At 42.4% G+C, this 12511-nt stretch overlaps 1 protein-coding gene across 5 annotated transcripts in view; it reads right to left on the bottom strand.

Moving 5' to 3' along the window:
• The window catches only part of ZNF710 (zinc finger protein 710), an 84973-nt gene that overhangs the window by 17891 nt on the left and 54571 nt on the right, over positions 1-12511 (bottom strand). The window contains exon 1 of one of the 5 annotated variants that reach the window (XM_069098622.1): positions 5260-5434. The exons of the other annotated variants lie outside the window; for them this stretch is intronic. The gene's annotated coding sequence lies outside the window, so the exon portion shown is untranslated. Of the gene's footprint in view, positions 1-5259; positions 5435-12511 lie in introns of those variants that run through there. 5 annotated transcript variants of the gene reach the window in all.

The raw sequence follows: 12511 nt of genomic DNA, 5'->3' as shown, positions 1-12511 counted from the left end.
AAGGGGAGGGGGAGAGAGAGAGAGAGAGAGAGAGAGAGAGAGAGAGACTGTGGAGGCAGAGAAACAAAGGAAGAGGAGAGGGGGAGGGGAAGCAGAGGAAAAGAATAAAATGGAGAGGGGGGATGGGGAGGAGGAATGGGAGAGGTGGTGGAAGGGACAGGAAGGCACAGTGGAGTGGGAGCTTTGAAAGAAATTGTTCCTCCGATTAGATCTCACATTCTCTGCAGAGCTGCCACTTTTTTTTCTTCTTCAAATTTTTAAGTTTGGGGTTTTGCAGAATAGAAGACTAGGAGATGTAGCAACCAGTCCTTGGCAAAGTTCACCCCCTCTTCACACATGCTGCTAGATTTTCAGTGCAGTCTCAATGGCCCTTCGAAACAGAACCAGAGGAACTCATCCTGTGGTCCCCTTTGAAGGCGTCACACGCACTCATTTGTCTCACTCCTCAAATCCAAGAAGATGTAAGATAAGAGCAGCGACTCTCCATCAAACTTAGGTTTCTACTTGGCTCCAGCTATCCAGCCACCAGAGAAATCACTAACACCAGGAGGGTCAACTAGACTTTACAACAGAAGAATTAGTTTGAGGAAAGATGAGGGAGCTAGGGGGTGGAGGGTAGGGTTGAGGCAGAGCCACAAGCCAAGGGTAGAGACCACATGCAAGATGAACTCATTTCTTTCAACCACTTTGCTTGGTAGTTTCCCCAAGTTCTTCCTGGTGCTGCTAGGATCATCTCTATTTTATGCCAATTACTCCAATTCCCTATTGGCGTTACTATTATGTCTACTCAAGGAGGCTCACACTTTCTCTCTGGTTCCCATCAGCTTTTACCAGTCAGGGCTATCTCACAGCACTGGCTTCATTTGCTACATCTGGGAAGGTGGGGAGGAATCTTAGTCTCTTAGCAAAAACCATCAGGTTAGGAGAAACTTACATGACAGGGATGAAAATGTAGGCCCCATTTGGGTTTACTCTGGACTCACCATACTCTCTAAATCATCAGCCATACAATATACCAATGGCTCTTATAATCTCATCCATGTGGGTATGCCGTCCAATAGTGAATATGGTATGGCAGCCTCTTTTTGTTTCCCTAGCATTTAGCACAGTGCCTGTGTAGGTGCTTAATAAATGTTTACTGTATGACTATGCCACTCTATCTCTTTCCTCTGACCTCTGTCTTCCTTCCACTTCATTCACTTCTCCCCACTACCCCAATGAGGCACCTTAGAATCACAGGGGAGGCTATTTTTAACCCACGGCAGTTCAGGGTTTTGGGACTCCTCATACAACATGCCAGAGGCAACATTTCAGGCATCGAGGCTCTAAGGCAGGAGGTGCCCATGGGGAGGGACCATAAGGTTGATTGTGAGACAGTTGGGGAGGCAGCTTGTCTGAGGCAACGTGGATCTTATCCTGGAGTGGGGAGAGGGGAGGGAAGCAGCACTTACAGAACATTTACTACCCTAGAACAACATCCCACCCACTGTTGTATGAGGAAGATTTGTGGATCATCATTCAGGCTGTTGAATAAACATAGAATCTGTGTCACCTCCCTGCTACGGGGCTGAGAGAGCAAGCAGCTGCCTGAATCTGATGTTACCAACAGTTCCGAAGCATACACCCAGAGACAAGCTGGACCAGGAGTCAGGAAATCTTGGTTCAAGTTTTACCCCAAAGCACCTATGGGACTTTGGGGACATTTCATTTCACCTCTCTAGGTCTCAGTTGCTTCCATCTAGAAAATGAGGAAGTTGGAATGAATCAATCACCTTTAAATCAATTGTTGGCCTTACAACAATACAAAGGCTCTCTAAGGTCCCTTTCAAATTCTGACATTCTATAATTTCTTATGTTAAAAGGGAAAGAAAAATTGGCTCTTCTCCTCTTTGACCTCTGGTATTTCTAGCTTTTATCATCATTATTCTTTTTTCTTTTTTTGCTTTTTGGAGCGTGACTTGCCCAAGCTCACCAGGCTAGTTTTTGTGTTAAGTGTCTGAGGCTGGATTTGAACTCAGGTCTCCTCCTGACTCCAGGGCCGGTGCTCTATTCACTTCACCATCTAGCTGCCCCTTATCGTCATTATTCTACTAAAACTCTTCTCTCAAAGAAGAATCCTCCCAAATCCAATGGCCTTGAAGTAGTTCCCAGCCTTTGCTTCACTCTTGCACAACACTGTTGACTGCCCCTTCCTCCTGCACAGTCTCTCCCTCTCTGGTTTCTAGGACTCCACACTCTTCTAGAAGATGGAGTGAATGGTGCTGCCACCGTGAGAAAAAGGAATATATTTCTGAGGAAAGATAATAAGCTCGGTTTGAGGATGAGAGAGTAGCTAGATTATAGTTCATGTTAAAGAGATCCAAGGCTAGGAAAATAGAGGCAGCGCGGTGTAGTGAATAGAACACTGGCCTTGGAGTCAGAAAGATCTGGGTTCAAATCTTGCTGGAGACAACAGCTGTGTAACCCATCATTTAAACAACCTGTACCTCAGTTTCCTTGTATTTGTAAAATGAGGTTAGTCTCAAAGACTTTCTAAGGTTTCATTCCGTTCTCAACCTATGACTCTATGAAATGACTTAGCAGCATCCATTGGGTTGTAGGAATAAAAGATTCTATGCTTATATTCCCAGATCCTTTCATAAATGTGGGGTCCCTGTTCCCCCCGCAGAGGGTGAGACTGTGGGGCAGCCTTCCCTAGGAGACTGAGTGTAAGCTCTTTGAGGAAAGGGACTGTGTCTTATTTATCTTTGTACTTCCCTGGGCCTTGCCTGTAAGTAAGGGGAGGAAAAACAGAGACCCAGGCATATGGACTTCAGAAAGTGCAGCCTAGAATATAAATTCTTCCAGTGCTCTTATATTAGATTAGAAGGGAAACTGTTCTTATCCTCAGTGAGAAAAAGGAAGTGAAACCCCAGTCTGTTATGAAAAACTCGTGGCTCTTTGCCACATTTTCACTTCTGCCTTCTCACTGGGGAGGGCCAGTTTCTTTATAAAGGAGCCTGTTCAGGGGTGATCCAGGAAGCCCACCATGTAGCTTTCCAGGGTGAGAAGGGGAAGTATGCATTTCTCTTCCTTTCAGGATTCTCTCTTTGTTTTAACTTCTCCTTTTCCCCAGCAGATACACAAAGAACATTCTGTTTCTGGAGACTGACAACAGCAGCCCTGCCTCCTTGGGGGAGTACTTTGGTCCTAGGTGGATCTGGCTAAATTGCAGAAATTCAGAACTAGAAAGGACCTTAGAAATCCTCAACCGTGGGATTATAGACAGATATGAAGCTGGAAGGGACCTCAGAGGTCGGCAGCTATCCCGTCATTTAACAGAGGTCGGCAGCTATCCCGTCATTTAACAGGCAAAATGGCTTAGTCCAGGTGGCACAGGGACTTCCCTCATTGGAGTGCTAAGCAAACTGAAGGCCCAGGTAACTCGCCTGTGGCTACACAGCTAGAGGGTGACAGTCAAAACTCAAACTTGGGTACCCTAGTTCAGCCTCAGGTGCACTTCTTTTTAAAAATGTATTTTAAAGTTCAGTTGAAGCCTTTTGCTTTAAAAATCCCATTTATTTCAGAAGACATCCCTTCCTCCCCACTCCCCCCTCCCCACCTGGTAGCTTCCCTTATAATGGACATTTCAAACAAACAAACAGAAAACCAGTTCAGCAAAACCAACACATGGAGCGCTCCATACACACAGTGCCTCATCTCGTCATTGAAAGGAGAGAGGTGCAATTTCTCATAGCTTCCTCAGGGCCACCCTTGGTCATTATATCCAGGGCTCTTTCCAAAACACCTTGCCGGTGGGCAAAGGACAACTGGATATTCCACCCTCTCGTGGAAGTGGCAGGATGCCTAGGGTTTTCTCCTACACTATAGGAGGGCAGGCTGGGATCGGGTAGGGGAAAGGCTGGGATTTCCCGGTGCTCCTCCCACCCCTCCTTCAGACCCATTAGACGGCTGGTGGTGCCATCCTGGGGCTGTTTTAGGAGGTAGTCTGGCTGCCAGGCTCCACTCTCCCCTCCCACCAAAAAATAGTGTAAAGACGGACTTGAGGTCACCTCTTCCTCGTGCTATTTCTGCTTTCTGGCTCCCAGCTTTCCCACCCCTGTAATGAAAGAAAAGAGAAGTAGCAGACCAGCTCCCCACTACAATCCTATTATTGGGTGAAAGACCTAACTACCTAAAGTCCATGCAGGACAGTCGTGGAACTCGGGCTGGCAAAGGCTCAGGGGCTGGTGGTTCAGAGCCACATCCTGAGCATGCAAACAAACCAACCTGCAGACAGGGGCTGAGGCTCTCCAATTTACTTTACCTTCACCCAGGAACATCTGTTGCCATCTCACATAGCCAACTGATTAGCAGTCCTGGGGAGTTAATGTAGCACCTGTATGCAAATGATTGGTTCTTTTCTAATCTGATCAGAAGGCAATTTAAAAAGGAGACTCCTTTCCCCCTCTCCTTCCTACCTGAAATAAATGGGCTGTGCTTCACTAGGAATCCTGCTCTCCAGCAGGGCTCTATGCTATATTTTAACACTGCACCTTAGCAGCATAAATGTCAGAATCACAGAATGCTAAAGTTGGAAGGGTCCTGCGCGATGGAGCAGCACAACCCCATCATTTTACACATAGAGAAACTGAGATCCTTCCCCCCCTCCAAAAAAAGGGGGGAAAAAAGTTAATTACACAAGGCCACAAGGAATTGGTTAAGGAATCAAAGAGCCAGGACTCCAACCCAGATTTTCTAACTCACATCCATTACTCACATCCTCCTCCTTACATAAAAAGAAATGGAATCACTGAAAGGAGAAGTGAGTCTCTCAGGATTTTTCAGTGAGATGGGAGGGGCTCAGTGCTCCCCAAACTCCTCATCTCCTTCTAAACACCCTGGGCTTAAAGACCCCACATTAACTGCCCCAGACTGCCCGTGGGTGGCATAGCTCCTGGGACATCCCACAGCCCACCCTTGGTTTTAAGCACCATATTTTCTCAGTCTACACGACATGGGTGCCACTTCTATGCTGACTCAAGATAACTTTTATTCCACACTTCCTTCACAGATGAGTCTCAGGTTTAGTGCCATAGCATAAATCACTTACTTTTCAGGAAGCTCTCTCCCCTACTTCCTCTTTAGCAACAATAAGATAATTGTCGCTGTTTCCTGATTTTCTCCCTGATGGGCCCTTCCTGATCCCCTCCCCTCCTCCCCCCAAGACGTGATGGACTAACGATCATGCCTAGAATCTTAGGCCAGTTAAGCTCATACCGTTTCCTCTGGGGCACTAATGCCTCCTCCACTATCCCAAAGGCCATCAAATCTTTTTCCTGTATCTCTTTACACCAAAGTCTGAGGTAGGCCTCCCTTGGTGCTGGAATCCGGCAGGCAATGGTCCTCAGTCCCTGGTTTCCTGCTCTCCTATTCTACTGGGAGTGTGAGTTTCTCCAGCATTGTTTCTTCTCCTGGGGAACTTGGGTCTGGCTTTCATTTCCTCTTCCTTGTTCTCTTCTGGTACAAAGTGTTTCCGAGAAGGATCCCTTCCTGCTCTTAAAGCAATGGTCCTGCTTCTGTAGGCAAGGCCCCTCTACACTCTCTCCCATTCACCAGCTATGGGTGGCTAATCCCCAGTGCCTCAAACAACATGAAAACTAGGACTTCAGTAAAACAGTCCTAACCTGAAACAGCTTACACTGGGGCATGACAAAAGACACTCTTGGGGGGGTGGGTTGATGAAATCATGGGCTACCGTCCAAATGGCACATCCAATATACTCCAGAGAAAAACATTAACTTCTTCAAGCATTTTTAAGGCTCCAAGAGTCCTTTCCCAATAAAGGTCAGAGGTGATCACAAAAGATGAAAGAGATAACTTTGCTCACATGAAATCAAAAAGCTTTTGCACTAATAAAAATCAATATGAATAGTATAAGAAAAAAAGCTGGCAACTGGGAGGGGGGGATCTTTCTGTCAACATTTCGCTAAAGATATATAAGGAACAAACAAATGTATAAGGCTAAGTCATTCTCCCAATAGATCAGGGGTATGAGGATAAGAATAAACAGTTCTTGAAAGAACCACAAACAGTTAACAACCATAGGAAACGTTGCTACAAATCATTAATAAGATAATTGCAAACCAAAACAACTTAGAAATTTCATTTTCCTCCCAAGCAAACTGAACAGGTTGAGAAAAGATGAATAAAATGGAATACTGCTGGGTTGTAAGAAATGATAAATATGAAGAATACAGAGACACACAGGACCATTTACAGGACTAGATTCAAAGAGAAATTGAGCATAATTGGGAAAACAGAACACACAATAACATAAATGGAAAGAACAAAACAAATGATACTGAATCCTCTATAATAATAATAAAACAAGTTTGGCCCTAAAGGAGAGATGACAAAACACTCTCTTTGCAGAGGTAGAGGGACTATGGCTGTGGAACACTGTCAGACTCAGCTGATGGGTTGGCTAGTTTTGCTGAATAGCTTTTTTCTCCCCCTTTTTCTTTTTTAATTATTTTACAGTGGATGGTTCTCTAGGCAGGGGAGTGAGAGGAAGGATATGTTCAGGAATGAAAGTAACGTAAAGACAAAAGATATCAATAAAAATGTTTAAAAGGAAAAATAAAGTCTAAATAAGTCATAACCTGACATCTTCAAAATTATTCTTTTAACCCAAGGAAACAAGGGGTGGAAGCCCAGATGAGTCCAACAAAGTCAAAACATGAAAAAAATACAGAGGACCCTTCACTTTGGTTGCTTTAAGATCTTTTAGAATAAACCCTTCCAGAGGAAAGGCACCTTGTGTTTTGTGGGGTGCCTTGTTCAATGTCATGCCATACATAGTGATTAATCACTTATCAGATCCTAATAGATGATGCTGGCTTTCTAAGGATACTAACTTTTCAAAATGAGTTACAGAAAGATAAAGAGACTGAAGATTAGGAAACCCAACTTACAAAGTCGAAAGTCCAAATTATCAGACTTAACATTCAGGAAGGCCAAATTCATAGGCTCATAGGTTTTCAGTTGTAAGTAACCTTAGAAATAAACTAGTCCAGCCCTACCTTCCCCTTTATAGATGAAGAACCTGGGGCTCACAGAGGTTAAATAATTTGACCAAGATCACAGACAAAGACAGGAGTTAGGATTTGAGAAAGTCTCCACACCCAGCATTCTTTCTACCTTATCCCAGACAACCTACCTCTCAGGTCCTCCTGTAAAAAACCAGTGTGGATAATTTGGTTTGAGTCACAACACCCACTATAATTGTGTTGACATATTTTACCTTTTATCTGAAAGCCTCAAAGCTACTGGTTTATGAGTACTTTTATATCCTATACCCACATACCTAAACACATGCACACACATACACACACACACACCTAATCAATCTATTTTTTGACTAAAGGAGTTGAAAGTTTAAGGCAGTCTTTTTGTAAGCTAGTAAAATGCCCATATTGACTTCAGATTCTATATACTACCCTGAAGATTTTCTGGTCTAGCCTTTGTCAGAAACATCTTAAAATCAAAATATAAGAGATAGAAGAAGGTATCTCAAAGATCATTCAAGTCCATATATGAGTTAACTGAGGAGCAGAGATGAAATGTCTTTGTTCAAAGTCACAATATCTAGTTAACAGCAGAGTTGGGATCAGAACTCAAATCTCCCCATTATAGCAGTATTCTTTCCACTGCCTTAGGATGCTTTCTTCATCACCTTCAAATAGCTTTTAAGTATTTAAATATTAATATTGTAAAAATACAAGGTGGATAGGTGGCGCAGTAAATAAAGCGCTAGCCCTGGAGTTGGGAGGACCTGAGTTCCATTCCGGCCTCAGACACTTAACACACAGACAAAAAAAAACTAGCCGTGTAACATTAGGCAAGTTGCTTAACCCCAATTGCCCTCCAAAAGGCAAAAAAAAAAAATTGTAAAAATAAACAAATATAACAAAATAATCAGCATCATAAAATAATAAATATTAAAAATAAAAATTCATGCTCCTCTCTGAATAAGACAGGCCTAACATGGAGTAGTAGGGTCCCACCTCCCTCCCTAGACTAAGAGCTCAGCTTTCAGTATGTTTGGAGTTATAGGGGTATATGTAGGGCAGTGGAAGAAAGAGTTCTTTTTTTTATTTCCTTGCTCAATACTTTGTGTACCCCCCAATTCCAAAATGCTAAGCATATTTTGAGTTAACAGGGGTTTTGTTCCAGGAACTCTGCCTTTTTGTTGTTGTTCAGTCATGACTGACTCTCTGTGACCTCATTTGGGATTTTCTTGGCAACAATACTGGAGTGGCTTGCCATTTTCTTCTCCAGCTCATTTTATAGATGAGGAACTGAGGCAAACGGGGTTAAGAGACTTGCCCAGGGTCACACAGATATTTTTAACTGTCAAATAGATTTGAATTTATGAAGATGAATTTTCCTGATTCCAAGCCCAGTGCTCTATGCACTGTCCTATCTCGCTGCCCACTGGAACCACCTTATCCTCCCATATTCTAAAATAATGACAGTGGCTAACCAAAGGAAAACAAAGAGTAGAGTGCAGTGAAAACAGCCTTGGCCTGGAAGTCTGGAAGACTATATTCTACCTCTGATTTCACCACCAACCAGCTATTATCTTGGACAAATCACCTAACTTGGCTATCTCATCTGTTAAACGAAGGATCTGGAGTAGATATGCTCACTATTGGTGTAATTATAAGCAAATCACTTAACTTCTCTGGGCCTTGGTTTCTTCATGTGTAAAAAACCTATAACAATACTTTTTAAAGAAGGAGATAACACTTTTGTCTGGACTACTGCAATAGCCTCCCAACTATGGTCTCCCAATTATGGTCTTGCTGTCTCCAGTCTCTCCTCATTCCAATCCATCCTTCACATCCTTAAGCAAGAGTCTGGTCATGTTACTCCCATGCCTCCAACTGCCTCTAGAATGAAATATTAACTCTATTGTTTGGCATTTAAATCCTTCCTAAGCTGGATCCAACCCTCCTTTTCAGGTTTAAAATGCCTTTTTGCACTCCATGGTTGAGCCAAACTGACATTCTTGCTATTTTTCCAAACATTATTCCATTTCCCTTTTCTAGGCTTTTTGTATAGGATGCCTCTTATTCATGGATATACACTCCTCTCCCCATCCCACCTTACTTAGAATACCACTTTCCTTCAGACCTTATAAAGGCCTTTCTTTATCTGCCCCTATCCCAGAAATCACAATTATACATCCTTATATATGTATGTTTGTAGAAAGTAGGTTCCTTCAGGGAAATAATGGCTCCACATTTATATCTTTATCATCTAGGACAGTGTTGGCACATAGTAGGTACCTAATAAAATAACTAATAAAAATGCTTACTGACTGACTGTGCCTATCTCACAGGGTAGGCTCAAAAGAAATAATATATGCAAAGTGCTTTGTACTCTTTAAAGTACTATAAAGGTAAGTTATTCACTCACCTAGATTTCTCAAATTGCTAAACTGGGCCCAATACTGAAGACCAATGAGTTTGTTTTCTTGGGTGTAGTGGGGGTAGGGGTTTTTTGGGGGGAGGGATAACATCCCATGGTTGTAAACTGATCTTTGTTCCCTGATCTTAGGAGTTAAGAATCCCAAAGGTATCAGTTAGGATTTTTGTTTGCTTTGGGGGAGGGAGGTAGAGATGGAAGGGAATAGGAGGACTGTATTCCTGGATGGCAGCTGTGAGTTTTACTCACCTTCTACCCTTTCCTCTTTTCCTAGCTTCTAATTTAGAATTCATCGTTTTTCTCCTCAGTCTTTTCCTGGAGCACCCAGTCCTCAAATTCTGATCCCACTCTCATAGACACCGCCTCCTCCTTTCCTCCCCACCCCCAGTCTTTAGCATTTTCCATCCTGGGTTTTTTTTTTCCACTCTCTCTATTTCTCCTCTCTCTCATTCTTTGTTTCCCTGGCAACACCTCTGTCTGCTCTGTGGATCTGTCCTGTGTTTCTCTCTTTTCTCTCTTATCTTTCTCTTTTCTCTTTCATCTATCTCCTCATCTCTATGTATATTGCAAACCTCTCTTTCTCCCTTTGCTTTTGGGCTCTCTCACTCCCTTTTTCTTTCCTTTCATCTCCTCCAATGTTCTCTTGCCATCTTGGGGCTACATTTATTTGTCTCTTGCTTTAAAAAAAAACCTATTTCATTAGCCACAGTTCCTCCAGTTCAATGCCAGTCCTTTCTACAGGTCACCTCTAAGGTTCAGGCTCCCCACTGATGTTACAAGGAAGGGGATGAATCTACTGTTTCCATTTTCCAGTCTGGACCTCCTGCCTGTCAGAATGAAAGTTTCTTTACTCCCCACCTAAAAAAAGGAAACTGAAAAGGGACTGGTGCAAAATTTCCAGGAGGAAAGGGCTTAATGGCTTGAGTCCTCCTTTGGAGGTAGTCCCAGGGGGCTTCATCTCATTCAGTGACCCTGGAGTGAAGCCTTCTCTGAAAACCTTGGGCCACCCAAATCATGAGGGAGTCAAAATCCTGTATAAAAGCAGGATGGCTCTTTCTGGGAACATGGGACCAGCATTTCGCATAGTAGGAATTGAATTCACTGATTTGTTCAGTAAAGTCTGAAATCTTATACTGTACACAAGACTTCTATGCTCTTTTTCTTGTGATGGATATTTCCATTTTGCCTTAGATGAGGGGCATTTAACCTTTTTGTGTATCATGGACCCCTCTGGCAATGTAGAAAAGGCTATGAATCCCTTCTCAGAATAATGTTTTTAAATATACAGAATAAAATATATGGATTAAAACCAACTATATTGAAATAGCTATAAAAATATTTTTAAAAACTCGCAGACCCCAGATAAGGAACATTAAAATAAACAAAAAAAAATTAATCACAACAAAACTACAAAAGAGGAAGTTGAGGAGACTCCAATCCTGTTGTTTCTTTCCATTATCCCAAACTTCCTTTAAGAAAAGGAAACAAACCCAGACTTTCTTTCTCTGTGTTTCCTTAACTTTCAGAAGTGAAGAGATTATGCCACATTTCAGGATTTGAAGCACTTTTCTCTCTCTTACAGAGAGAGGCAGTAACTCTGACCCCAAAAATACTAGCCTTGCTCTATCATCTCACTGGTTTCTAGATTTCTGTTTTTAATCCTGAGTGATCAGAAATTGAGGACAAACAAAGCCCCTTTAAATACAATGAATTGCCATTGAAAGTAAACAAAGGGGATTATGTTGGAGGCACCAAAATTTCAAAGTGACTGAAAGAAAACCAAGTGCTGATGGAAAATGGTATCAAAGTCCTCAGGGAAAAAAAAAATCCCCCCCAAAGGAGACAATCTGAGTCTGATTTAACCCTCGGTACTGGTTCTAGAGGACAAGGGAAATGTCACCAAAACATATTCATTACCATTGAAAGCATCAACCAGAAGTGCTTTGCCAGGTTCCTGGCATCACAGATGATGCTGGTACATACATCTATGGGAATTTTTCCTGGTTTCTGAACAATGTTTGTCTGAAGAGTTCAGTCTCTCTTTAACCACACCACATAGATCACAAGGAGTAAGACACATCTTGGTTTGTATTTGGATACAAGGAATAGACTGGCAACTAAATATAAGTGGACATGAAGAGAGAACAAGGTAGGAAAGGTTTTCTCTTTTTATACCCATCACCATACTTCAGTTCTTTGCTTTTGCTCATAAGCACAGAAGGACCTGTCCCTTAGCTAAGTGATATAACCACGTAGTGGAAATCTGTAGGTGGTCCCAAGATGGATATTGTATTCTGCCAAGGGAGGGGGAGGTTAAAGAAGGACCTGAATTTAAGAATACCTTCAAGGATCAAGCTGTGTCACCTGAGGTCATGACTTTGTATATGGGTAGGATGAATTTTTTTTTTTATTTTCAGAGTAAAGTTATATCTGTCTGTAATTATTAGTATTTAAAGTGCATTTTCATAAATAGGAGATATTATACTAAATTCTGGTCAATTTTATTCTAAAATTCTTCCATCAATTGAGGGATGTATTGATGTGTTTGATCTTTCTAGTGTTAAAACCTCTTATATCCCTTTGGTGACATTCTTCATGGTATGTCAGAGCTTAGCCTCCAAGTCTATGACTGGTTGTAAGGGTTGTGCTTGCTTGGGAACTACTTCATACAGAAAACCCATTTTTTCATAATCCAAAAAATGAAACGGCCATTTGGCAAATTCCCTGCTTCCATTCTTCTCCTTCCCAACCTCTCTCTTTAGTTGCAATCAAAGGATAATGCTACGTGACAGCTGCTAATGTCTATTCAAAGCATGGGGTGGTGAAAATGAGACAGTGGCTCTAGGTGAGCCCACTTGAGTTTGAGGGGCTCCAGGACTTGAGTCGATCTGTGCTGTTAGGACTTCCATTTTCTGTGCAGCTAGCAAAGCCAAACTTCCCGAGCTCAGCAAGTTCTAACATGAGGGACTGCTGAGCCAACAAAGAGAGGACTTCTCCCTTACAGGATAGGAATCCCGCACAAACTGCTTGCTAAGCA

This window comes from Petaurus breviceps, unplaced genomic scaffold, assembly GCF_028583685.1.
Source record: "Petaurus breviceps papuanus isolate PSGF00001 unplaced genomic scaffold, PetGlider_PUasm1.0 37, whole genome shotgun sequence".
Classification (NCBI taxonomy): domain Eukaryota; kingdom Metazoa; phylum Chordata; class Mammalia; order Diprotodontia; family Petauridae; genus Petaurus; species Petaurus breviceps.
The sequence above is the reverse complement of the archived record's forward strand: the minus strand, read 5'-3'. Positions and strand labels throughout refer to the sequence as shown.